The sequence below is a fragment of the Boleophthalmus pectinirostris genome, unplaced genomic scaffold (genome assembly GCF_026225935.1).
Source record: "Boleophthalmus pectinirostris isolate CB_2022bp ecotype Guang Dong unplaced genomic scaffold, ASM2622593v1 HiC_scaffold_12, whole genome shotgun sequence".
Lineage (NCBI taxonomy): Eukaryota > Metazoa > Chordata > Actinopteri > Gobiiformes > Gobiidae > Boleophthalmus > Boleophthalmus pectinirostris.
The window spans coordinates 35,321,913-35,342,578 of record NW_026571018.1 but is presented as its reverse complement, the minus strand read 5'-3'; the positions used below and the strand labels follow the sequence as shown (position 1 = coordinate 35,342,578).

The 20,666-nt window shown below is 39.1% G+C and overlaps 1 protein-coding gene across 1 annotated transcript in view; it reads right to left on the bottom strand.

Annotated features, from left to right (window-relative positions):
• Positions 1–20,666, bottom strand: part of pdlim4 (PDZ and LIM domain 4) — a 175,602-nt gene that overhangs the window by 65,295 nt on the left and 89,641 nt on the right. The gene's annotated exons all lie outside the window — the stretch shown is intronic.

Genomic DNA, 20,666 nt, shown 5'->3' with positions numbered 1-20,666 from the left:
TTAGCCTCAATAAAGCATGAACAAAGACTTAATTAATAATGATTCACGCTTTGTAACAACTTAATTACTACCTTAATTATCACTTAACTTGCACTTAATTCACCTGTGCTGTAAATCGTAACTCAATACTTCTTAATTACTCATGAACTAACCATTTGCATGTTTACAAATGTATATTTAAGTTCACATTTGAGCATTTATAAATGATTAGTAAGTTATGAGAGAATGATTTACTAATAATACAATGCAGCTGTTATCTGTTAGTTAAGTCTTTTTGAGAGTTTTTCTAAAGTGAAGACTAATTATGTTTATTAAGCATTTGTTAAAGTTGGTCAAATTCCAGAGAAACAATAATGCATTACTAGTAAATCATTCTCTCATGGCTTAATAATCATTAATAAATGCTCAAATTTGGACTTAAATATACATTTAAAAATGCACACACATATGGTTAGTTCATGATTAAGTTCATAATTAAGTAAGAAATACTTATGAGTTACTATTTACAGCACAGGTGAATTAAGTGCAAGTTAAGTGCTAATTCAGGTAGTAATTAAGTAGTTACTAAGTGTGAATCATTATTAATTAAGTCTTTGTTCGTGCTTTATTTAGGCTAAATAAGGTGTAGTTATTATAAAGTGTTACCAAAAATTCAAAGTGAAAAAACAGCATTTAAAATTCAAAATCTGATGAAACAAATTATCTTCTCTCTCTCTCTTGTCACGATGCACGACCATAAATTGGGTTTAAGGCATTGGTCACTGACGCTCACTTGTAATACCTTTTTTTTAAAAGGGGATAAGTATTTATGATAACTTTTCCCCAAATATTTTTTCTATGATGTCAAATATAGGCTACCCCAGTTGTGTTTATTCTAGGAGTTTTCAGAGTTTCAGATGACATCACAACATCCTATAGACCAGTGTTATTCAATACAGATGGGGGCAACTAAAAATAATATTGTTAAAATGCAGATGTTTGTTGCTTTACAGTGAGTTCTTGTGCCTAGACACTGACAGAAATGTTCAGGTTCAACATCTGTGAATTTACCTTTTGGATATTTTCTGGGAGTAAAACATCTTCACGTTCTGAAATCTGAAAACCACAAATAGTTTAACAACAAGGAAACATTTTGTACTTAACTGCTGAATCAAACTACCATTATCTTTTATTGCAAACATGCTTTACGTGATCATTTGCCACGCTTGTTGGTCAAATAGTTCCTCGCTGGCTCTTTTATCTGCAGCTGCCAGTGTGCCAACAGCTCATTTGCTCGGGTTAGCTCCTCTGATAAGATAGCGCAAAATAAATTCAAACCATGTGACATGACTGCTGCCTGGATTTTTTCAATTGATGCTTCGCAGTGACATCGCGCCCGGGAGTTCTACTACGTGTAGCTCTGTCGGTGGAACGTACGTCGGTTACCGTGGTGACACAACGCAAACACAGAGCGAAAGGTTTGACGTTTGAAAACTCAAGTATTCAAGGACACGTTTTCAGGAGTCTGCGATCAAAACAAAGCGTCCGTGGTTCTGTTTTGGTGTTTGATTTAAGCTTCAGAAGGAGTAGTGCCTTCAGATTGCGTCACACCTCGAGGGAATGTTGATGATCCGCTGCAAAGTATGAATAAATATGTAAAAATAGCTGTTGAAACGGTCCAAAAGTAGATAAGTATATGAAAAGCTATAGTTCCATGGTCTTGGATGAACCCAGTGACCACAGTTTGGTTAAAGAGTAGTAGATGGAGGAAGAGGAGGAGGAGGAGGGGGCCGTAATTGAAGTCATGTGTTTTTTGAGTCCAGATTTGGGCCTGGTTTCTGGACACAGCTCCTGCTCAGGGCTAAGCCTCCAGGGACTTCAAAATGAGGGTTTTCACAAGCTGCTCTGCTCCAGCGATCAAACATAAACCAGGGCTGCATGCATGTGTGAGCGCGAAGATACAAAAACAAAGAAATGCATCGTGGGATTTAGGGCAAAGTCCCATGGGAAAGATAGTAAGAATAAGTCCTCACATGCTGCTTTGAACAAAATACACAAACGTTTGGTAAAAGTTCGTTCTGTCTTCAGTTTCAAACTTAGTGATTCTTTCTGTCAGTCAGGAGCATTTGTTTAGCTGCTTTACATGTTTTGGCTGTTTCCTGTGTCCTCCTCACAAGCGTCACGTGATGTTGTATTGGGAGCATAACAAAAATGACTTTGTTTTTGGCTGGCAGTTCAAAAGTCATACTGTTGTTGTGTGTGTCCTTGAGCACTGAAACAACTGTCTAAGGCTGCAACAGTTACTTGGAATAATTCTGACTATTGACTATAAAATAATTGTTAAGTTATTTTGAAAATCGTTAACTGGACCATAAACAAGTTTTAACATTTTGTGATTTTCAACAGGTGTACTATGTTTTGTTTTTTTGTAAATATCCTCTTTTTATAAGGTTTCAGGTTCACCCTTTATTTGGTTGAAACAGATACTGTATTGTGCATTTTAGACAAGTTTTGGCCAAAGTTAACATGATAGTTTTGAGGTAACACTTATGGGATTACCCCAGTGTTGGGTGCAAGTGTTACAAAATAATGCATTAGAGTAACGTAACTACTTTTTTAGGGGGGTAAAAATAGTTTAACAGGCTGCTACTACTGAAAATTTGGTAACAAAATGTAGTTCCTTTCTCAGTTCAGCACAGCGTTAATTTTCTGTGTACGTGGGCTGGTCTCCACCCTGGCGGCGTGACGCAGTTGGGGAGGACAGTCCGGTCGACAGTTGTGCTGACCACGGGGGGCGTAGAGAACGCAGCGGGCACCTACGGCCCCGGGAAGCGGCGAGGTCCTGGAGGGAGGAGCTGTAAAGCACACCTCTTGCCTTTCCTGGCTAACCCAGAGCGGGTTGCGGCACACAACTTTGGAGGAAGCGGAGGCCAGGGTCACCCAGGGAGAGGCCCCTCGAGCGGCTGTCCCTTGCACGCCGAGTTCAATCCCCCGGACAGACTGCGCAGACTTCAACCGTTTACCTCTGAACGATTTCACATGCTCTTGAACTCTCTCTGCAAAGTTCTTTTCTACTTTCCCTTACGGTTCTTGTCGGTCTTGTGCCAGTATTCAGCCTTAGATGGAGTTTACTACCAAAAAGTAATGAGTAACATAGAAGTTACGTTCCATAAAGGGTAACAAAGTAGGGATTACTTTATTTACTACATTTTTAAAGTAACTTCCCGAACAATGATTACCCCTATGTATATTATGTTATGTATGTTATGTTATGTTATGTAACTAAGTTTTTGTGAAATCAGTAGTAGTTATACATGTTGAGTGCCAAGTAGGATTTATTGCAGAATGCGTTCACACAAATGCAAGTTTCACAATGTTTTCACAACTATGAAATATTCTTTTGTCAGACAGGAGTTTGTTTACCTCCTTTACTTGTTTAAGCTATGTCCTGTATCTCCCTCAAAAGTGTCACGTGACTGTGCATTGTTGTTTCTTGTAAGCTGCTCTGCGTTGTTTTGCCAGACAGTCGGAGAAGCTTTCACCCCCTACAGAGCAGTAAAATCTCAAATTAGCCGTATCCAACCACCGCGAGAGACAAAACCACACGTAAACTGGAACCATCCCGGGGTCATCCGAGGCCATCGAGCACACACGGGATGCAGTCCTGGAGGAGGTGTCGGACAGTAGGGGGCGTAAGATTCTCCTACTGTCTGATAAAACCAGGTAAAGCAGCTTATAAGACAAATCTCTACACCATCACGTGACAAGATAAAGAAAGCAGCTTAAACATGTAAAGTAGATAAACAAACAAACTCTCCTGTCTCACAAAAACAAGCACTATTTCAAAGTTGCATTTATATAAGATCATTCCACAACAAATTCTACTTAAAATACATACATACATACTACTACTACTACTACTGATTTCATAGAACATAGTTAACATAGTATACATAGTTCCAATTCCATAAGTGTTACCTCGAAACTATAACGTTAACAAGGGCGAAACTTGTCTAAATTGCACAAGAGTTATGATTAGACTGCCCACATTTCAACTAAATAAAGATGAACCTGAAGCCTTCTAGATAGATATTTACAAATCTCATGAGTATGAAAAAAGATTTCACAGTTGTTGAAAATCACAAAATGTTAAAACAAGTCTGTATGGTCCAATTAAAAGTGTGTGTGAGTGAATATTTATTGTTGACACATTTGTACAGAAAAAGTCATTTCAGTGGCCACGTTTACACAGTGTTTTTTTAATTCCGAGTTAATTGTTCTGAATTAAATAGTTTGGAATTAAAATATTCTCATTCAAGTTTACATGGGAAACACGTTAAATCACGTTTATTTAATTCCACTCAGCGTCTGTGGGTGGGGAAGAGTTCTGATTGGACAGAGACACGAACGTATTTACGTCGACCGGAAGAAAACACACACTTCAGCTGCCACCGGCTTTTCTGTCATCTCGGTTTGTCGTTACGCCACGGACACAAACACGATCCAAATTTTTTCCGCGGTGGTTACGATGATAATTGCGCAGCGGCTGGAGAATTCTCTCATCACAGTTTACATCTGTCAGTTGAGGAGAAGAAGGGAAGAGCGTCGGAGAAGGAGGAAGAAGACAAACCGAGTCAACGGCTGCTCTTCCTCAGCCCACTCCCGCATCCCACTCACGAATCCAAAGAGACGTGGATGAAAGATCGAAGCCAGGACCGGTGGAGCCGTCGTGTCAGAAGGGCGACCCAACGAGCATGCACTGAACGACTGGAATTATTTTTAAGAAGAATAAACGTTTACATGATCGAGGAATAAATTAATTTGGCTTTAAAATCGGAATAAACCTAGCCGGGCTGGTGCCACCTAGTGCCTCCGCTCAAGTTCATTTCTCTCCAGCAACTAGGTCAGGAATTAGAATACACTAGACTAGGCATGTCCAAACTACGGCCCGTGGGCCAAATGCGGCCCTCAGACAAATTTTTCTTGGCCCTCAGGCTTCCAGATGACTTGATCCAAATTACTTTACATCAATTAAAAATTTAGAAAATCTACCATGGTGAAGCTCATATTTAATATTTAGTGTGTGGTTTTAAGGATCTTAGCATGAATAAAGACTGATGACTTATTCTAACATGTTAAACATGCACATATTTCAATTATTCACTGTATTGAGCACCAGTCTACAGCCCTCGATCAGCCCACTGCTTCGTCTGTGTTTAGAGATGTGGCCCTTGATGAAAAAAGTTTGGACACCCCTGCACTAGACGGTTCACAAAAACCCCGGAGGTGCAGGATCGGGCACCAGCCAATCAGCGAAGAGCCATATATTCAGTGTAGTCAACGATTCCTGAGATTGAGGATTTAAAGCCGGAACAAAGAGAATGTTTGGTGAATTTTATCAAGGGGAAAGACGTTATTGTCCTTCTTCCTACGGGATTTGGGAAAAGCTTAATATACCAGTTAGTCCCGTTACTGGCGCATTACATACGTCATGACCCAATATCAGCAATTGGTTAAATAAAAAAGTACCCGTCGACCATTGAGCGAACAAATCCTAATGCTGCGAGGTCAGACGGTTTCTACAAAGTGAAACCGCTAGAATAAACCACCCCCTACTTCGGAATTAAGTTTAATTCGGAATAATCATTTTTATTTATTTTTATTCAGAATTCAAGCTCTCATGTAAACGTGGCAACCGTCTCGCCCAAGGACACAACAGTACGAACTTGGATTAGTGAGAGTTGCCAAACTGTTTTCAAATAACAAAAATATAACGTTACACTCACAAGAAGCTCTTTGTTCGTTTAAAATGCGACGTCGTTTAATTTGACAAGATAAACCCGGCATGTGCGTTTGACTGTTGAGACTCTCCACGTCTTCTTCCTCGCACACAGAGCCGGTGTTGACTAAAGTCCCATTCTCTGGAGCCGTGTGAGGATTAGTCCCGATCAGAGACAAACACCAAACAGACAGGCCACGGGTCACGGGTCTAAAAACTACTTTGTACGGTACTTTGACGGGGGCTTAGGGAAAGTGGGCGCGCTCAAACCCCTGTCAACACCACAACATTAGGCACAGGCTGTTAAGGCTCGGGGTATGCATTAAAGTGCATGGATTTATGAATGTTTTGACAGTAAAACGACGCTAATCTGCCGCATTATCAGGTGGATGTTACGATTATCTTTTAGCGTAACGGCTATTGGCAGCGTTGGGAGGAATACTTTGTGCAGTGTACTTAGTTACAAAATACCAAAGACCCAAATTAAACTGTATTTTTTCACATTTTCTGTTACATGGGCCAACCAGAGTACTGTAATCTGAATATTTATAATACTTTTACGCCAAGTTGCATTGTATTATCCTGAAAAAACACACACAAAAGCCCCTACATATAATTCCAAGTGTTATTTCTGTTGCTCTGTTTGTCATGCATGAACTTGTGTCTAATTTGAGAAGGATAAAAATGCACACACCCTCACTAATCTCACTAATAACTTGCAGTACAAAGCCAAAATTACATGCTAAAGTGTTGCCATGTAATCCTATTAATTTAGGAAAATAACAATAATATTACTACCAAATGAAAAAGTAACTGTACCAGAATAGTTACTCAAAATTAGTATTCTGAATATGTATTTTCGTACATGTGAGTTACGTCCCAACACTGACCAGCTGCCTAAGGAATAAGCTTTTGTGGTTTGTGCTTAAAAATGGGCTGTGAGTGAGTTTTTAGTCAATTGAATTATGAAATTTAGGGATAATAATCAGAACTGGCCCAAAAACATTAGCAGACCTTATCGGCAGTGTTGGGGAGTAACAAATTACATGTACCAGAGTACAAATTATGAGTAACTATGTTCAGTTACAGTTACTGTTTCAGTGAGTGGTAATTAGATTACAGTTACTTTGTTGAAATAAATGGATTACACGGCAGTATTTTCCTGTTTTCACATTTTGAGCTATATCCCCCTTTTTTTTTTTTCTTTTTTTTTCCCCGCAATTCCACTCATTGCCGGAAACGAAACCAGGTCTAAACTAGGACTAAACCACAACTAAACCACGACTAAAACCAGGTGTAAACTAGATCTAAACCTGGTCTAAAACAGGTCTAAAATCAGGTCTAAACCAGGACTAAAACCAGGTCTAAACTAGATCTAAACTAGATCTAAACCAGGACTAAAACAAGGTCTAAACTAGATCTAAACCAGGTCTAAACCAGGACTAAACCAGGACTAAAACCATGGAAATGTTATTGCTTTGCCTGAAACATTTCACAGTATGGCATTAAAACTTTCTGTCTTCATGGAGACCAAACCAGGTTAAGTTACAGGTCAGATCTGTGGAGAGGAGACCCCGCTCACAGTCAGAATGTCTGTATTTTTGAGCTATAAAATCACTTGTAATTGAATTTATGTAAGGTAGAGCTGTTTAATGTCAAATTATGGGACATTCAAAGAAGAGCAATGACATCTCCATAGAAACAAGCAGGTGATGGAGCCCCAACCGAAAAGTTATAGTCCTTCCCTGCCTTCTTTAGCTTAATGTTTTGCGGGAATTAAACCATGGGAGTTATACAAGGACTCGCTCTGTCAATTCCAATCCAGTTCAGTTTGGAGAGAGTGGCCCTCGCTGCTCCACATATTTCAGCTTCCGCGCAGAGATTTTTCCACAAGTGTGAGGCCACGGCAGATATGACTTTAATAACAGGGGAGCAGATCTGAATGGCATTTGGAGACGAGTGCCAAAGTCCAACACTGACCGAGCGGCGAGGGGCCATTCCTACCAACTCGAAGCTGCCACTGAGCAGTGTCAAGAAAGTATTTTTCAAAACCCGACTCTGAATGCCAACATGGATAGTATTGTCTTACATAATGGTTAGAATGCTGTTTCTTCTGTCACATTCAAACACTCAAACCCAACTTTCGAAATGGAAAAATACAGCTTTTTTTTTTCTCTTTTTTTCCCAAGGGCCAAATCATATTATATTTTTCCCATGATTCTGACCAAAATGTGTCTCGACATGTTGTATAACCAGCTCTTGAGGTCAAAATATGAAGCCAGATATTTTTAGATAATCAGGAAGTGCACATTAGCATGCTAGTTGGTAAAAAATGCCCAAGGGTCACGCTTTTATATAGTGCTCGAACACTCAAAGCGCTTCACATCAAGAGACCGCTCACCCACGTATTCTTACACCAGTGGCGACGGGGTTGAGTGTCTTGCCCGAGGACACAGCGGCAGCATTCATCCGCGGGATCAAAGCGCTTTACATCAAGGAGCCGCCCGCCCACTCGCACATATAGTCATGTACCGGTGGCGAGGGGGTTAAGTGTCTTGCCCGAGGACACAACGACAGCATTCATCTGCGGGGGCTGGAAAAGCATCGCCAACCAATGTGTTATGTTGGGATTCGAACTGTTAACCTCCATAAAAGTGGCCAAACAGCTGTTTTTCACTTTTCTTTTTTTTTTCCCCACAGTAAAAATCAGGCACGGCACATTTTAAAAGAAGGTAAATGATAAGGAAAACATCTTATACGCTTTCATTTATTCTGAAAACTGTCACTGTGTTTTCATAACAGCTTCATCGCAATTACAGATGTTTTTTTGCTTTTGTGTCTTCAAATTTGGCTGCATTTTTGTACAATGTGGACCTATTAATTAATTAAGGCCAGACCGATATATAGATTAGCCAATATTATCAGCCGAAATAGGCACTTGAAGACATATAGGCCTAAATCTTGCCAATATGGGTCGATAGTCCACGTGGGCATGTTATACCTCCTTATAAAGCTTGGAGTCTCTATATTATGCCCATTTAATCCAATTTACAGGCAGATAAATGTCCTAATATGTGCTGCATCAGTATTTATCTGAGGAGGAATTTGTATTTCACGCCATACTGCCCCTGAACGCACCCCCAGAGTCACATCACTCACGTGCACTTATTTATTTTACACTGTGCAACACTGAGGCGCTTTTAAACACTCTTGAGTCTGATCCAAGATCCTGACTATAAATAAAAGTGAACTTCAGCAGAGTTTAGGCTGCTGCTTGTTTTCATCGAAGTGCGAGTGCAGAGAAGAGAGGACATTATTTTTATGCATCTTTGCTTTGAGTCAGGATTAAAAGGACACTTATTTGTGAAGACTTGTGATCTGAGAGGAGCCTGTGTGAGTGATGAATGTTGAAAATGTGTCAGTTTTGAAACTACTTTTGGTTCTTTCTCATTGTTTAGCTCTTAGCTGCTGTAGTTCCCACACATTAACAGTCTGTTTTCTTGTGATATGTAAATGAGCTGTGAATAGAGGTGTAAACGATCGACATTTACGCATAATTAATTACCGTGGCGTGCACGCATTTACCGCTCAAGTCTGACAGCGATAGTTTACTTTCTTTACTGGCTAGAATGTGATGCAAAAATGCCATTAGGCTGACCTACAACCTTTAAATATGACTATAAAGAGGCAGAATAATAATAAATGTCGCCTAAACAAACCCAGATTTAAAATCCAGTGCAACCAGTTTTAGTTTTATCATCAGTTGAACATTTACAGTGAATTTTTATATCACTAAATATATTGGCTTTTATATTGGTTATCGGCACCTTCAACTCCTGTTTTATCGGTATCATATCAGCTGCAAAAAAATCCATATCACTTGGGCCCTACTATTAATGTATCAGTTATAAATATAATTCCAAAGCTCTACACAACTGCATCTTTTCTACCTTCTTCACTCCTTCAAGTTCCCAAATTTGCATATCAACAAAATAAAAGTCTGAACCACCCAGCCAAACGCGTGTTCACCTCCCAGTGACCGTGTTTGAAAGGGAAGTTCATTGAGTCATTAAAACACGCTCAGCCTACATCATGAGGTGACTAAGATAGCGATTACACCTCATCAAAGTTCCATTAGAAACAAAGGCCGCTCCGGTGCTGATGCGTTGAGTGAAGGGAGCTCTGTGCTGTGAGTGGATAGTACTTGGCTCCGTGAAGCTCCTCTCCCACTGGCTTGCACTTAAAGACAGTAACACGAAACTGAGTCAATATTTTTGCTCAGCTTAAACTGTCACGGTTGAGCTCCTTGATGATCTCTATTTTAAGTTTGATGTGATAGCAAATACAGCAGAAAAGCATTTAAAGCCAAGACGACTAGACGGAGCAAGTATCTAGTTGTTCCAATGTTTGTACAGTCTGCGCCCCATTTTTTTTCCACGGATTTGAGAAAATGTGTCTTGTCCCAGAGCAGATATGTTGTATAAGCAGCTCTTGAGGTCAAAATAAGTAGAGCTGTTCTGATGCCATTCTTAAACAGATACCGATACTTGGCTTTAGCGTACTCACTGATATCAATCCGATACCGCATAGTGTGGAGAAGTAGAGTGAGGCTATTCAGTTTTGTTAGAGCACAAGCAATAAATAACTATAATCCTCAAAATCTCTTTTATTCTTTAAGTGTTAAGAGTCAAATATAAAATGTGCTGATTTAAGCACTTTTATTTTTCTACGTCTAGGTTGACCTGAATTTCAAAAACAAAATAACTGGTACACTCTCAGTTTGGGGTGGCTGGTACTAGCGATGGGCATGAAATAAAATTTTCAATTGTCAGTAGAACTAATGATCAATTTTCAATTAACCATTAATGCTTTTGGTAACATTTTATAATAACTACACCTTATTTAGCCTTAATAAAGCATGAACAAAGACTTAATTAATAATGATTCACACTTAGTAACTACTTAATTATTACCTGAATTAGAACTTAACTTGCACTTAATTCGCCTGTGCTGTAAATATATTTCTTACTTAATTACTCATGAACTAACCATTTGTGTGTGCATTTGTAAATGTATATTTAAGTACAAATTTGAGCATTTATTAATGATTAGTAAGCCATGAGAGAATGATTTACTAGTAATGCATTATTGTTTCTCTGGAATTTGACCAACCTTAACAAATGCTTAATAAAACATAATTAGTCTTCACTTTAGAAAAACTCTCAGAAAGACTTAACTAACAGATAACAGCTGCCTGAATTATCATTGCATTGCATTATTAGTAAATCATTCTCTCATAACTTACTAATCATTAATAAATGCTCAAATGTGAACTTAAATATGCATTTGCAAATATGCAAATGTTAGTTCATGAGTAATTAAGTAAGAAATACCTATGAGTTACTATTTACAGCACAGGCGAAGTAAGTGCAAGTTAAGTGCTAATTAAGGTAGTAATTAAGTAGTTACTATGTGTGAATCATTATTAATTAAGTCTTTGTTCATGCTTTATTAAGGCTAAATAAGGTGTAGTTATTATAAAGTTTTACCATGCTTTTATATTAAAATAATCATCATTATTATTACTATTACTAATCTGCATAAATAAACTCAACTTTACAACATATAAACCATCACCTAGAGCCACATCAGCCTGTTTGAAATTATTATTTGGTTTGTCGAATAAAATCTGTAAAAATCAGTGTGATCACCGAAATTCTTAATGATCAATTATCGATTAGTCGACTAATCATGCCCATCTCTATTTGGTAGGAATAAAATTATGAAACGAGTACATTAGTTAGTACATTAATTTTTATGCACTTGGTGAATCAGTATAGCCACATTTTCATTGTGTTTTGGTCATTTTTAAGCTGATTTTCTGTATTTTACTAAAACAAATGACAATGTACGTCTCTCTTTACAGTTGGCAGGGATCAAACTGCTCAGAAATAGGCACACCAGGGATATTTCGTGTCTAAAACTGGGACAAATCAATGGTTTTGGATAAACCTGGGTAAATAGGGTCTGTCTGGTCACCCTCATTTAACCTCCTCTTCTTAGCATTTGCACTAGCATTCTTTCTGGAAAATAATTTTGTCTGAGTACTTACAGATACCTCAAAATGTTGCTGTATCGTAGCTTTTGTCAATACCAGTATTGGTGTCGGCAGCACTAAAAATAAGTCGGCGTTGTACTGTACTGTACTGTTTGACTCTGATTAAAGCGTTTTATTGTCAGCTAGTACAGATTAGCATGTTAGCTGTTGTGAAAAGCGCTTATTAACTCTTCTTGGTGAACAATTTGGACGCTCTGAATGCTTAAGGTCAGTGAGGAAGAACTCTGGACCACTGCAAACTGTCTAAAACGCACTAGTTCTGTTTTCCACATTTTTTTAACTGTTCAGGTGAACTTTTATCACAGTCGCCACAGATTTTTTTATTAACATTCAAAGTTTTCAGTGACAGTAACAGGTTCCATTGGTCACTTCCTGCACAGGGACTCGTTCATTCCCGTAAGTGATCCTGGGTTTCCAACTCGAACACCAAACGCTTGATTAAAACGGAAATTGAACGCAAGACTTTGGCCGGAGAAACGCGGTGACCAGATTTATGAGGTTTATATGTGACCTAGTTTAAGTCGCTGAATATCCGCCTTATAGAATTGCGTCTAGAAACTAAATATTGCTTTTTATTACGTTTGGGGTAACTCGATTTTTTAAATATGTTGACCTATGGACTGCTTTAAACACGTCAACTGGCTGTCAACCGGAACACTGGAAGAATCAAACGGAGAGGTCAAAATGAGTTGTGTTTTCCTGTCCGAGAATCAGGAAGTGTACAGTTAGCATGCTAGTTGTTGGTACCTTTACCTCAATGGCAAAACTGGTCTGTGAAAGTCATGAAAAACACTCATAAACTCTTAAATTGCTGTGAATATTTAGGATGCTGACAAAAATCCGTTACAGCGTCTTTAACCTTATGTCTAACTGTAAAAAAAAAAAGGCATTTACCGACCAACGCATCAGTCTTTAGAACCTTCATCTGCTTCAGCGCACGCCATCGCAGCAAGGAATCTCCAAGAATCACCTTAGTTTGGCTTCGCTTCTTATTCCCTTCTCTTCTTCTTTCAGCGACCAATGCATCGGTTCTTAGCGGCTTTTTCGAACTGTAGCTTCCTCATTGTTTGCTCAAAGTTTGTCGCAACGGTGGACGAGAATCCACGACCAGTTTTCCGTAAAAGAAAGTCCATTTTCGAGGTCGCTGAAAGAAGAAGAGAAGGGAATAAGAAGCGAAGCCAAACTAAGGTGATTCTTGGAGTTTCCTGTCCAGAAGTCATTTAGCGACCGACGCGTCAGTCTTTAGAACCTTGGTCTGCTTCAGTCGCGCCATCGTTGGAAGGAATCTCCAAGAATCACCTAAGTTTGGCTTCGCTCCTTTTCCCCTTCTCTTCTTCTTTCAGCGACCTCGAAAATGGACTTTCTTTCACGGCAAACTGGTCGTGGATTCTCGTCCACCGTTGCGACAAACTTTGCGCAAACAGTGAGGAAGCTACAGTTCGAAAAAGCCGCTAAGAACCGATGCGTTGGTCGAGACGTCGATGAAAGCGGCGTCTTGCGTATGTGGAATGCGTGAGAGATGTACATAAACCACATAATCCCAGCGCGCCAGAATGTCAGTTACGCTAGAAACAACCTAAGAGCCAATAGATATCCAGGCAATCTCGTTATCTATTGGCTAACGTTTTTTTTGGTCATCATAATTACAAGGCTGCTGCATCTCTATTATGCTGTTTTGAACTTTTACTGAGAAATTTTGACAAAAAAAAAAAGTCCTCCATACAACCTTTAAGTTTCCAATTATAATTTTACTCTGATTTTTGAATTGCAACACAACAACATATAATTTTGCCAACAAGATACTGCAAATAGTTATCATATCATATACGTTTTTGCTAAGGGTCCACACTAAAGGTGCACTATGTCACTTTTCTGGGCAAGGGTCCACCATCTGATTGTCTCCATGGAGATGTTACTGCCTAATGCTTCACAGTATGGTATTAAACTTATTTATTTTTACCCAATTTCAGGTGTTTAGTTGCAAAAAAAAATTGAAAAAGTTGCATTCTTACTATGAACACGGCCACTCCACAGATCTGCCTTGTAACTTGGTTTGGTTTGGTGATGCTAGTTCCTTCGTCTTCATGGAAATAGATAAGCTTAATGCCATACTGTGGAACTTTCCGACACAGCAATGAAATCTCCATGGAGACAAGCAAGTGCAGCCTGCCAGAAAAGTTACACCTTTAAACATCTTGAGAAAAAATAAATGTATTTTTCCATTTAAAAAGTTGGGTTTGAGTTTTCATCTTGTCAAATGTGTCTAGAAACATTATAATCACTATGTAAGACAAAACTATCCATACTGATATTCTGTTGGGTTTTTTAAAATACTTTCCTGACATCTTGATATCTCTTTAACCTGTTTTTTGTTCCCAAATATGTTTCCTCCATCCATTTGATGAGGTAGTATCCTTTTATGGCCTCTTTGTTCTCAACAGGACACAAAGAGAGGAGGCCCGGTGCTTTAAAAGACCTTAGGGGGCAGATGTTTCCTCTCTCCTTCTCTCTTTTCTCTCCTCTCTCCTTCTCTCTCCTCTGAGGAACCACCTGAACTGCACTGACGCCGCACGTTCAGAGTCACTTCATTAAACCAGACTCCGGGAGAATGGGGCTTATCATACAGGAGGAGGAGGTGCTGGAGGACATGTGAACAGAAATTGTGTAAAATAGAATATAAAAAATCCTGCTAGTCGCCGTTTTCCAAATAGGAAGTGAGCATGGGTGCGCTTCAGGCTCCATCGACTGTGAACTATGTCTATTTACAGTCGATGGTCTTGCCCCAGTACAGATCCTGAGTATACAGTATATCCAGCTCTCGAGGTCAAAATAAGTTCACTGTGTGCCATCTGCATCTTATTAGAAAGTGTTATATTATTTGATAATCAGGAACTGCATGTTAGTGTTAGCTTCACTGCATGAATAAATAGAATGTGTAAAGTAAGGACACTTTCACACCGCTAGATCGATTATTTGGTCCACAACAGGCAATAAAATTGTTATTATGTCGCATATAGACTCCAGTGTGGTCCACTTTCACACCTGCAAACCAACCAAAATTGGTCAGATTGACGTATATCCAAAGCTTCTGCGCACTACACATGGCTCGAGGATGTTGAGCCTCTCCCACACGCCAGACCTCTCGGAAGGTGGCCTTGCCACGGAGCACCTCTGTGGGGTACAGGGGGCGCGGGCTGGTCCCTATCCCCCCAAGCAGGAGCTGGCCTCCATCTCAGACTCACACACATACAGACGCCAGCTGCGGGTGCAGGTGACTGGACCCAACCCCTCAACTGGGGTGCGGGGGCTCATCCCTGGGGCGATGCATGATGCATTTGAAATAGTTTGTTTGGACCTACTGCCCCCAGTTCGAAGGACTGCACCAGAGTTTCATTCATTGGCATTTGGTCAAGTAGACTGAGGCCACCTCTTTTTTGAGGCCACCTGATTTTGTGCAGATCCAAGTGCAATTGGTGCTTTCACACCAGTAAAAAGAACCGAACTAAGAACTTTTGGTTCGAATGGAACGTTTGGTGCACACCAACTGCTGTTGGTGTGAAAACACCCGAAGTGTGGAATAAGTTTGGACCAAAACACTTTAAAATGGACTCTTTTTCACATTTTAAGACAATCTAAATGAAGTACGTGACTGTCTGTAGCAGAGAGCTACAGGAGAAGGGTAAATGTGAGTGGTGTGTAAGGCCTCGTCTGCTCAGGTTTCAGCCTAAATCTCGTCTGTCATCTGTGTCTGAGTTTGAACAAGAGCACAGAGCTAACGCAGAGCTAAGGGGTTTTCATGTGCACTTTGGCATTCCCCCTTTTAATCAGAGGAAACCTGATCCACGCTGACATCAAACCACCACTGACCACAACTGGATGACACCTGGACATCGGACTGAGAAAGTGCATGTTTGTTACTTACTAAATGGATGGATAGGAAAGACAAATGCACTCAAAGACGACAAATGATACTTTAAAGCAACTCTGTGTAGCTTTTTGGTTAACTGCATGAGTCAATGGAAAAATTAAGTTCAAACCAAACCTGAAAATATTTTCCATAGAGATAGATGGTTTTTATGCCATATGGTGGAACATTTTATCCAGAGCAATGACATTTCCATGTTGACATGCAGGTCAGCCCTCGTCCTCTAGGCCACGTTTCAGGCAGGTTTGTAGATGCAGGCTCTCTCACAAAAGACATGTGGTTTTTAAGGTTAATAAAAACATCCATAATAAACATTTGTGATTATATTTAAGTCTATTTTTCTTACTAAGAAATTGGTGATAGACAAGAATTGAGTAACCACTTAAGTAGAGTAAAGTAAAGTTTTAAAAATGTATTGATTTTACAAAAGTCTAACACTGTAGAAGCCTTTAAAAAAGAGTATAAAGTGTTCTGTTTTGAAAGATATAGAGCTCTGGAATGAATGAATTATGCATTAAATTTTGTTTGTCTTAATTTATATTTTGACTCTCTCGTGTATACAGTAAGTCATAAGTAAATGTAAACTTGCTGTTCATACGCTGCTTTTCTTTCTTGGAATTCTGTCATTGTTTAACAGGGTTTGGCGTTAGAAGTTCTTTTACTTCAGTCTAAACCAGACATGTCAAACTCAGGCCCGGAGGCCAAATTTATGTAATTATAAATTATGTAATCATTATATATTATATAATTATATTTGGCCTGCAAGATCAGATCAAATATGTATTAGAGCTGCCCGCCAGCTACAGATAAACTATAGAGACATTATTTATTTAAAATGTTGTTATTTTATATTCTGCTTGTTCTTCTTCAGTGTTTAAGCAAAACTATTATTAAACATTTATTTTAATATGAAAAGGTTTAACATTACATATCTCGAAAGAAGAGAAAACATGCAGATGTTGTTGAAATTTTTCAATAAATACTTAGTTTGGTCCACGACTTCGTCCCAGTTTTAAATTTTGGCCTCTGTGAGTGAAATTGTAAATGCAAATTTGCTGTTCATATGCTGCTTTTCTTTCTTGGAATTCTGTCAGTGTTTAGTAGAGTTTGGTTTTATAAGTACTTTTACTTCAGTCTAAACCCTTTCAGTCATGATCCATGGGGTTTCAGTCTATGTTTGGTTTGGTTTTGTAGTGCTGCAAAATGACCAAATAAAAAACTACTACTACTACTAAAAGTAAGGTATGATAAATGTGTTTATCTGTCAATAGACAGAGGTAGTAGATTCAGATGAAGTCACTCTGACTGTTGAGTTGTAATCCGCTGTGACTATATGATGGTTTTGGCCTGAGTTTTGGCTTAGTGAAACTCACACGAGACATTGGAATTCTTCATAGACATGATGTCCCTTGAAAAGTGTCCCACTCTGTCCTCTCACAGATGACACAGAGACGTGTGTGGACACAACACTGCTCTGTTTGTGCTGAAGTCCTCATGTGTGGAAACATCTCACATGAGCTGCAGCCTTTGGCCCCCACCCTCAGAGACGACCATCAGCACAAAGCAGGACAAGACCACATGTCCAGTACAAGTCCAAGATATCAACGACTGCTTTGTCCCTGCATTTCCACATGTCCTTTCTGTGCATACATGACACTATTAATCAAATCATACATTCTGAAGAACCCCTATTTGATTTTGTTAAGTATTTTAAGGCCCTGTACCAACTTTTCCCATGCATTTGAACAAAATGTCATCTGTGTGCTCTCTGTATCTGATTATAAAATATTTTCTTGTCCAGTAATCAGGACATGCCCAGTAGAATGCTAGTTGTTGTTAGTTTTATCTTGATGGCTATGCATGCATTAGTAATTTATGGAAATACATTACTATAAACCAGGGTTCATCAATCTAAGGCCCGCGGGCCGACTCCGGCCCTCCACATCCCTTTGACCGGCCCCCAGCCCCTATAAGACAATCCTCAAAAGTGTCATGGCCTTTTTTTTATTACTTTTTGGCAAATAATAACACGTCTGCATCTTGTATTTTGATGATTTTTTCAATTAAAAAATGATATTTATATGAAGTATTTATATTTAAAGTATTATATGACGTGTTTACATTTGCTGCCGAATTTCGTCACCTGAGAAACTCAAGATCAAACAGTGACAGTCAACACACACGCAGACTCCTGTAGCACAGTTAAGGTGTTTTGGGGTGCATTTTTGTATGAAAAGTGCTCTATAAATTTGATTGCTTGATTAATTGAAGTTTGACTGAAGGTATACAAGGTACAAAAAGTTGAAAGTGCCGAGTTTTCAAAGAACAGTGGACGATAGATTATTGTTTTGTTCAGTGTAAGGAGCGTGCAGTTTGTCTGGTATGTAAAGAAAGTGTGGCGGTTTTCGAAGAATATAATCTGCGTCGTCAGAGTCAAAGAATTCTGTTATATGGCCGACCCGACCCCGGCCCCCATCACAGTCAGGAGCGATAATGTGGCCCTCAGAGGGAAAAGTTTGGCGACCCCTGCCATAAATAAACAATCCACCATCACAATAAGATGCACCTTAATGAACAAACTTGATCTGTGAAATGATCGTGTCAGGTAGAGTTTAAATAAAAGATCTTATGAGGGTTTAAATAGGCGAATAAATAGTAAAAAAAAAATACAATAAAATAGGTAAATAAACATCACAGACAATCACAGTGATGATCCTTGTATAACTTTCTCCTTGGTCCATCCACAGGAAGAGGAGATGATGAGAAAGTCCATGAGCTCCTCACGCCTGAATGTCAGTTTGGCAGCTTGTACAAGTCGGGAACAATTGAACACTATTCAGAGTCTCAGTGAAGAGAAAGGGGCATTATTGAACGGGTAATTTAAGGATACGCTGTTTTCCTGTCGCCATGGTTTCTGTTTGTGATGTAAACAGACGCACGCCCAAAAAAGAGAAAGTCAGCACGGGCCCAGATGTGGTTATCTTCTGTGGTACAGGAATCCTTTGTAATTAAATACATATAAGCTCAAGATCGCATCACTATTCATGGGTTCAGCTTTCGATATCAGCAACAGTAACAGCAACTTTTTTAAGACTTTGTCCCATTCCGTTGTTAGTTACAAAGGCGATGGTCCCACATTTTCAAACTCATGGATATTTAAGAATGACTTATTGATTATGGGCTTCTATAATTTAAAAGACACTAGTAAAACAATGAAAATGGAGACCTGCTTTGCTTCTTTCTATCTAAACAAAATCACAAATCTACACGATATTTCAAATACCAAAGTAGTAAAACAATACAATGGCTTTTCTTGGCCAGGATCTGCAGCATCTTCTCATGATTATTGTAACTCGGGGGGGTGTCTGTTTTCACATAGCATTGATACTGATTGATTTGCAGTGATGTCACGCTGGGGGTGTTCTACATGTGTGTATTGGCAGAATGTCACCAGTTACCATGGGGATGCAATGCACACATTAGCAAACATTGAGAAAAACATTGTAAAAAAAAAAAAAAAGCAAAAGTGGAAAAAGCACAAAATGGATTTAAACAAGACATTTTCAGGTGTTTGTGATCAATAGGAGCGTTCGTGGTCCTGGTTAGGTGTTTGATTTTCAACAAAAACAGCGAGAGGGACTGAAAAACTGTACTGTTATTTGAGAAGGACTTGTTTAAACACACAAATAAGCTCATCTGTTGTAGTTGCTGCAAACTCTTTATGGTCAAATAAAAAATAATAAAGCTCAGCTGAAAGTCTAAGGCCCACGTCCACACTAGTACATATTCGAGTCGTTTTCAATGTAGATGCAGTGTTCTTCCAACATTGGCAGCATTTTCTAAAGCTTTAAAACAGTGGTTATTCAATGGTCAAATATGTCACCATTTACCAATTTATATTTTCTTTTATTTTGAGGGGTTGTTGGTTTAACTCTTGGTTTAACTCTTGGTTTAATTCTTAAACTTTTGACTTTGAACTTCAAATGAACTATTTGAAACTAATTGAGTGTATAGTGAGTGTGTTGTACGTATAGTGAGTGTGCTGGTGTTGTGTACTTTTGTGTGATTGTTGCTGTATTTTTCCTCATCCTATAGATGATTTTACATCAACCTGCCGAGGGACTGAAGATGGAAATTAGCCACGTTAGCTATAATCTTTGCATATTTACATTTTTAATGTTCATTAATATGTACTGTCTCTTTACAAATAAATAAAATAAGAAATAAGAAATCCACACTAATCGGATGGAAAACGGCTCAAGAGACGGAACGATCTGGTGCCTCCAGCTCCCATGAATTCATCTGAGTACAGATCTGATCCGGCACCGTGTGGACGCCTGAAAACACTGATACACTGATGTAGGTCTATAAGCCAAAACGCTAAAAGGCTAGAATACAGTATATGTCCATTCATATAAACGTGTGTCTGTGTGTACGACCTGCAGACGTATAATCTCTAAAAAGTTTCACATGAACCATCTCCAACACGACAGAAACACAGAACAGACTCACCATCAGCAGAACATCCCTCTGTCACAGAAAGAACACTCATATTCCACTGAGTCGTGTCCTTTAGTCCAACAGAAGCTGAACCACATCAGCGCACAATAGCGAGCTGTTTTTTGAGCGCTTAGTTTATGCAAATTAGCCATGTGGTTTTAAGTTTCATTTGTATAAAACGTAAACAAATATGCTCAAAGCTGTGAGGATAGGGAAGGATTGCGGACACAGAAACGACATGTATGGACGCAGATTGTTTCCAATACGGTGATACAGTGATATGGTGATACAGTGATTTGTTAGTGCTAGTTGACGAATGTTGACGACATCACCTGCAAAGTATCAATATCGAAATACAGCATATT